Genomic DNA, 6,091 nt, shown 5'->3' with positions numbered 1-6,091 from the left:
CCACCTTGATGTTTCGGGACCCCACTTTGGGTCCCGACCCCAACTTTGGGAAACACTGTTTTAGGTTATGCATGTTTAAACACTACATAAAACAGGATTTGGAAAAGTCATTTGTATTTCTATAGAAATAATTTGTTACAGAATATTTCTCTAATACAAACTAACAGAAATTGACCCTTGACTTGGACCACGTTGAATTTTGGCCTCCTTGTATAAATGAGTTTGATCCCTCTGGTTTCAACCTTCAATTAAATGATTGTAAAGAAACACCATAAATGCGTGATGTTGACAATGTATTAGGTAATTATTAGAAGGTGTCATGGCTGCAATAACACCTATTATTGTGCAGCAAAAGCTCTGCAGGAGCATCTAGCACAGAAGATGGGAGCATTATTTGAGGAGAGCCTCAGCAGTTACTTTTATYCAYCTCCTCCTTTTATTAAAATGCATTATGAGTGTGAAAAAGCCTATAGGCTACCAGTTGGGACGCATATCCTGCCCTGATCCGAGGTGTAAACAGAGTAAAAATAGCCTCAGCTATCACAGGCTTCCCTACAGTCCCGTTATATAATGGTCCAAGCTGGGATGAATGACATCACGGGTAGTCCTGCAATCATACTGTATGTCCTCTACAACCAGCTGGTAACATCAAAAAAGAAACAAAGCAAGAAATAAAAACATTGTGGAGTAATTCAATAAGCAACTCTARCTATTAAAATAAAGGTAAAGCAAACATATCCCTATAATGAAAACTTGAGTTTGATAGTTTTTCGTTTATTTTCCGTGCTGAGGGAAAAACACTTCCGCGATGGTGAAACGTAGATAAAATTCATAAAAACCTGCCTTTGACAGTGGTTGTCAACAAGACAAGAGTTTTAATGGGGATATACGCGACAGCACGCGCCGGGTTTGGGCTGGTTTTTGCGGTGGCGCAGTTTTTAATGGGAAAGCGCAGCGGCGGCCCCGCGACGCYAGCTCGGCCGGCGGGGCGCGCTCCTCGCTCGGTCAGATTCCAGCCGAGGCTCCGCTCTCTTCTCTCCCCTTCTCCTCTCCTCTCCTCCTCCGCCGCCTCAACGCGACTCAGCATCCGCCGACATGACAAGCATAGCCCACCTGGACGCCCCCCTCTCGTGAGCTGGTCACTTTTTAATCCACTTCAAAGTAAAATAGGTCAGAGCGGCGAAGTAAACATTTCCCCCCGAGAGGCTTTGAAGTCAACCAGGGCTTCAGCGCCACCCAGTTCAGTTCTTCCAGCCATTTTTTTTTTTACGTGCACAGCTCCGATTAAAACAAGGAAAAAGAGAGGTGGAAGCAGTGACAGGCTGGTTAGGGAGTAGTTTAGTGCGACTTACTGTGAGGGGTGACGCGGGCTGCTGAGTTGTGTGTGTCTCCTTGTTGCCAGGGCTCCCCGGCTCTGCTCCGCTCCGCTCGGCTCCGGTGTTGCGCTGCTGACGGTGGAGAGCGTCTCCCCCCACCACCACCCCTCCTAATGATGTCTGCAGCGTACAGCTAATACCTTCTCTGCCCCACCTTCACGACACACACACACACACACACAAACACACACACACGTAAAGGAGGGAGAGGTTCGGAAACACTCAGAGAGCTACTCATGCAAGGATATGACAAAGAGAAGTTCACTGACAGCTCCAAAGCGTGGGAATTTAGAACACTCAAGACTTTAGCTGTGTTTTCTTTTGTTTAGGCTTTTTTTCTTACAAGTGATGCGTTCAGTGTCACGTTGGAGGGGATACCTTTGATGCTGAGATTATTATTATTATTATTATTAGAGTGCCAGTCAGCTGATGGGAGTCTCAGCTGTTTTCACACAAAACACAAGCAGCTGAAGAAAACATGCATATATCACCTTTCGTCCCAGACTGTCAATCTATTTTTTTAAAAATGTAAGGAAATTGTGTTTGGTAGATTATTTCTTTGTTGTAACAATACTTCTTGGCAATAAATTTTATGGAAAGCCTGTTAAATTCCCTTTTAAATGGAGCCACATTTGTAAGGAACATGCATTTGAGTGATGAGTATGTGGGTTGCAGACATAAAAATTTTGCCACATCTTCTCTGCCAAACAGCTTATTCTTATATATTATACAAAAATATTTCTAGATGTCTGTTATTTGGTGATTACTTTTATTCAAATGTAGCCAATGAGTTGTGAGATATTTTGCTAACACGTCAGGCAAACAGAGGCCTTTTCACCATAAGCATACCGCCTGATATGATGCAAGATGAAACACAAGTTTTATTTCTGTCTTTTTTTTTTTTTTAGGGTGAATCCTTCCAGATTTCCATGTGCCTCGACCTCCTCCGTGAGAGCAGGGTGCAACCTGACGCCGCTGAGCCTGCAGAGAGCACGAGGCCGCAGRGTGACGGATGATCAGGGATGTGTCCCACTCCCTGCCAGTCACTCAATAAGTGGCCTATTGTCCGCCGCTCCATTGTGTCCTCRTCACATGCGGGACAGACAAAGGGACAGAGAGGTAGGCCGCCCTGTGTGCCAGAGGTCTAGCGTTACATAGACGGCCTGGATGCATAGAAATGAAGAGGTGCAGCTCTCAGGCCTGAATGGACGGCGATATTTGTAACAAAAACTTGTCATTCGGCATCCGCACGTCACAATATACACATTGTACAACGGTAACAGTTCAAATCGTTCGAAGTAGGGACCTGGGGAAAGGTTGTAAATAATTAATATTTTACCTGTTGTAGATAACTCTTTGAACGACCTCAGTTTGGACAGAGAGGCAATAAATCATTACTAACAGAAAAGTTAATTTGTATGTGATTACAGCAGCGGTTGTAGCAGGAATATAAATGTTTTTTTCTGGATTAGTTTTTGTGACTGTTGTTGTTTTTAAGCAAAGTTGTAAAGTAAAGCACAAATACTTTGTKACTGTACTTAAGTAGACATTTTGGTTATCTGTACTTTACTTAAAAAAATACTATCCTGATAAATCGTGCCTCCTCGAAAGAGTGAATTTAATTGTAGTTGGATGAGAAGTGTAAATAYCATTACCATACCAAGTATAAATACCATTCTGACACCAATAACTTTTACTTTTAATACTTAAGTACATTTCATGTCAGAAATTTACTTTTGATTAAGTACAAAAACATCTGATACTTAAGACTTTTACTCAAGTAATATTCTTGAAGGAGACTTTAACGTGTACCAAAGTAATTTCATGATGACATACTTGTACTTTTACTCAAGTATCACTTTGAGGTACTTTATACAAYACTTTTTTAAGATGACTTCAACCCACAGTTAACATTAAAAGTGGAAAGTTTGTCAGTTCCTTGTTTCAGATCATACAAGTCGAAAGAAAATGTTAAAATATGTAAATAAATGAATTTTTAAAGTCCTTGTGTAATGTTTAAGTTCTAACTCAGTAAGTACTCAGTATCTGTACTTGGTACCAGCGAGTACTCAAACTGACTCATCATCATGGTTTGAAAAATATTGGTATCGGGACACCCCTATTGTAGCCCCAACATGAAAGAGAGAATGCCATCATGGCGTAGGTTTGATTAGGGGCGGGGCTATGACATCATCAATTTCAAAAGGATGCTTCTTCACAATCTACGCAAAAAAAAGTTGAAAAGAAGTTGAAAAAAYTTTTCTATGTGAAAACAAGGCTGCGTTGTAACAAAAAGTGTTCCTCCAAACTGAAGTTGTACAAAGAGCTATCTACTAGTGGTGCACCAGTTGATTCACATACCGGCACCRTCTTTGTTGAAGACAAAGATTTGGACTCATTTTGTTTTTTTTACTGACTAACTGGGGATCCTTTGTACACCAACAGAATCAAAAATTTATTTCTAATTCTGGTCCCAAAAAATCAGAACTGAATCAAATTGTGAGATAGTAAAAGATTCCCACCCCTATCTATAACAGGTAAGATATTAATTGTTCACGCCTTTTCAAAACAAACGCCACCTTAAAAAAATCTGAACTATCCCTTTAACGTCGTCGCAGTCGGAGGTGTCACGGCGAGGACAACTACCTTCGTAGATGCCGTGCATACCTGCGTGAGTTAATGAGTGACAGGGAACATACAGAAAGTGAATTGTGGGAGAACAGCTGCAGGCCACAGTCAGTAAAAGTAAAACAGAAAATCGTGCTCAGGCCTCGTGTTTCCAAAGAAACTGTCTCCTGATCCTGATTAATTGTGTGATGAATACATTTCTCCCAGTGAGAGGTGATCTCACGGAACAACCCGGGGAGTATGCACGAGCTTGTTCTTGCACAAGTCATGCCCTCTGCGTGTATTCACAAGTACACTGGCTCTGACGGAGGCCCTGCAGTACCTAGAGAACGCTAAATCCTGAACTCGAACAGTCTCCTATCAGATGTGAACGACATGATGAGGACATGTAGYAGGTCATTGTGTGCTCAAAGAGGAGGAGCAGCTTTTTCTTTCTCTCTATTATAATGTTTTTTTGTCCWGTGTAGGGTGACTCCCTAGAGATGTACCTGTGTTCTTTGTTGGAGGTGTGAACAGTATACACACTCAGGGACAATAAAGCACGGCGGGCGTGGTGAGTCTGAGGAATCGAAACAAGCTGCCTCAAAGTGCGTACCTGGATGTCAAATGACTCACGGCTCTGTTATTGTACGCTGATTTTTTTTTAGTATTTTTAGCTCAGCTGTTTCTCTTTCGACCACTCAGGCAAAGCAGAGTGAGGACGTCCTCTTCGAAGGTTCAAAAACAAACTGATTCAAGGCTGAATGTCATTTAAATATATACTTATAAGAGACTCTGGCTCCTATAAGACATTTAGAAAACTGCCTTTTCTTTATTTTTGTGCACCGTTTGAGGTGTAATCGAGACAAAAAGGAGGTCACGCCTTGGAAAAGTTCCCCAGCTCTTCAAAGTTTCTTAATGAAAGAGGAGCACGTTGGCTGTGTTCTGAAAGCAGCCATCACTTTAGATTTCAAGGATCCAAAGAAGTCTTCAGTTTGATGTCTGCTCGCTGCGCCCCCTGTTGTTTAAACCTGGAAGGTTTTACCAGGTTGTTCTCTCATCACAGTGCACAGACAGGAGTGCTGCAGTGAAACAAACTGAGACAACTCAACAGAAGCATCTGCAGAGAATAATAACCTGCATGTAATGTGAACGTGTTTCCACGTTTTATCAGCAGCTTTCTAATAAAGAGGCGACATCGGCTTAAAGCTGCTTTTTACTGTAATCCTGCAGCGTAACCCTGCTACTGGCTAACCTGTTCTCACGCACACCTTCTCCACGAGAGAAGAAAACTGAGGATTATCAGGCARAGAGAGTTTTCTAATCTGTATTAACAGCAACCAGTTGAACGTCAGCTTCCTGCACAGGCAGATTTTACAAAGGAACATTGGTGTATTTTATTATGATCTGTTCAAAAATGCTCAGCCTATAGTTGTATTATTTTTCTTTTCTGTATAACTTTTATAATCAAATTATTTCTGCATACTTTGTGCAGAATGTGGGCTTTCATATGTTACAATGTTCAGCTCWTTCAGGAGGTGGGTGTGGTGACTTCTGGTTTTTGTAACATCTAAATATTTTCCCCCTAAAATTACATTGAGATCCTTTTTAAAATCTACTTCAACACAAACTTTTGCCAGGACTTTTACTGCTTTAGCTAGCCATCGGCTACTTTTAGTTAGCTTTTTGCTTCTTTTGGCTAGTAATTTGAATATTGTGTAAATTTTAGCTTGTGTTTTGCTACTTTTACTAGACTTTCTTAGCTATTTTTAGTTAGCTTTGTGCATTTTTTAGCTAGTGTTTTGCTACTTTTAGCTAGATTTTGTTGCTTTCAACTAGCATTTTGCTGCTTTAGCTAGCATTCAACTATTATTTAGCGTTTTGCTACTTTTGGCTAGTAATTTTATGTTTTTAGCTCGTGTTTTGTGAATTTTAACTTGTGTTTTGCTACTTTTAGCTAGTAATTTTATGTTTTTAGCTCGTGTTTTGTGAATTTTAACTTGTGTTTTGCTACTTTTAGCTAGTAATTTTATGTTTTTAGCTCGTGTTTTGTGAATTTTAACTTGTGTTTTGCTACTTTTAGCTAGTAATTTTATGTTTTTAGCTCG

General features: G+C 40.7%; 1 protein-coding gene across 3 annotated transcripts in view; it reads right to left on the bottom strand.

Annotated features, from left to right (window-relative positions):
* Positions 1 to 1,631, bottom strand: part of atxn1a (ataxin 1a) — a 105,039-nt gene extending 103,408 nt beyond the window's left edge. For all 3 annotated transcript variants that reach the window (XM_014005865.1, XM_014005867.1, XM_014005866.1), the window contains exon 1: positions 1,353 to 1,631. The gene's annotated coding sequence lies outside the window, so the exon portion shown is untranslated. The remainder of the gene's footprint in view (positions 1 to 1,352) is intronic.
* Positions 1,632 to 6,091: the final 4,460 nt, after the last annotated feature.

The sequence above is a fragment of the Austrofundulus limnaeus genome, unplaced genomic scaffold (assembly GCF_001266775.1).
Source record: "Austrofundulus limnaeus strain Quisiro unplaced genomic scaffold, Austrofundulus_limnaeus-1.0 Scaffold32, whole genome shotgun sequence".
NCBI classification, from domain to species: Eukaryota; Metazoa; Chordata; class Actinopteri; order Cyprinodontiformes; family Rivulidae; genus Austrofundulus; species Austrofundulus limnaeus.
The sequence above is the reverse complement of the archived record's forward strand: the minus strand, read 5'-3'. Positions and strand labels throughout refer to the sequence as shown.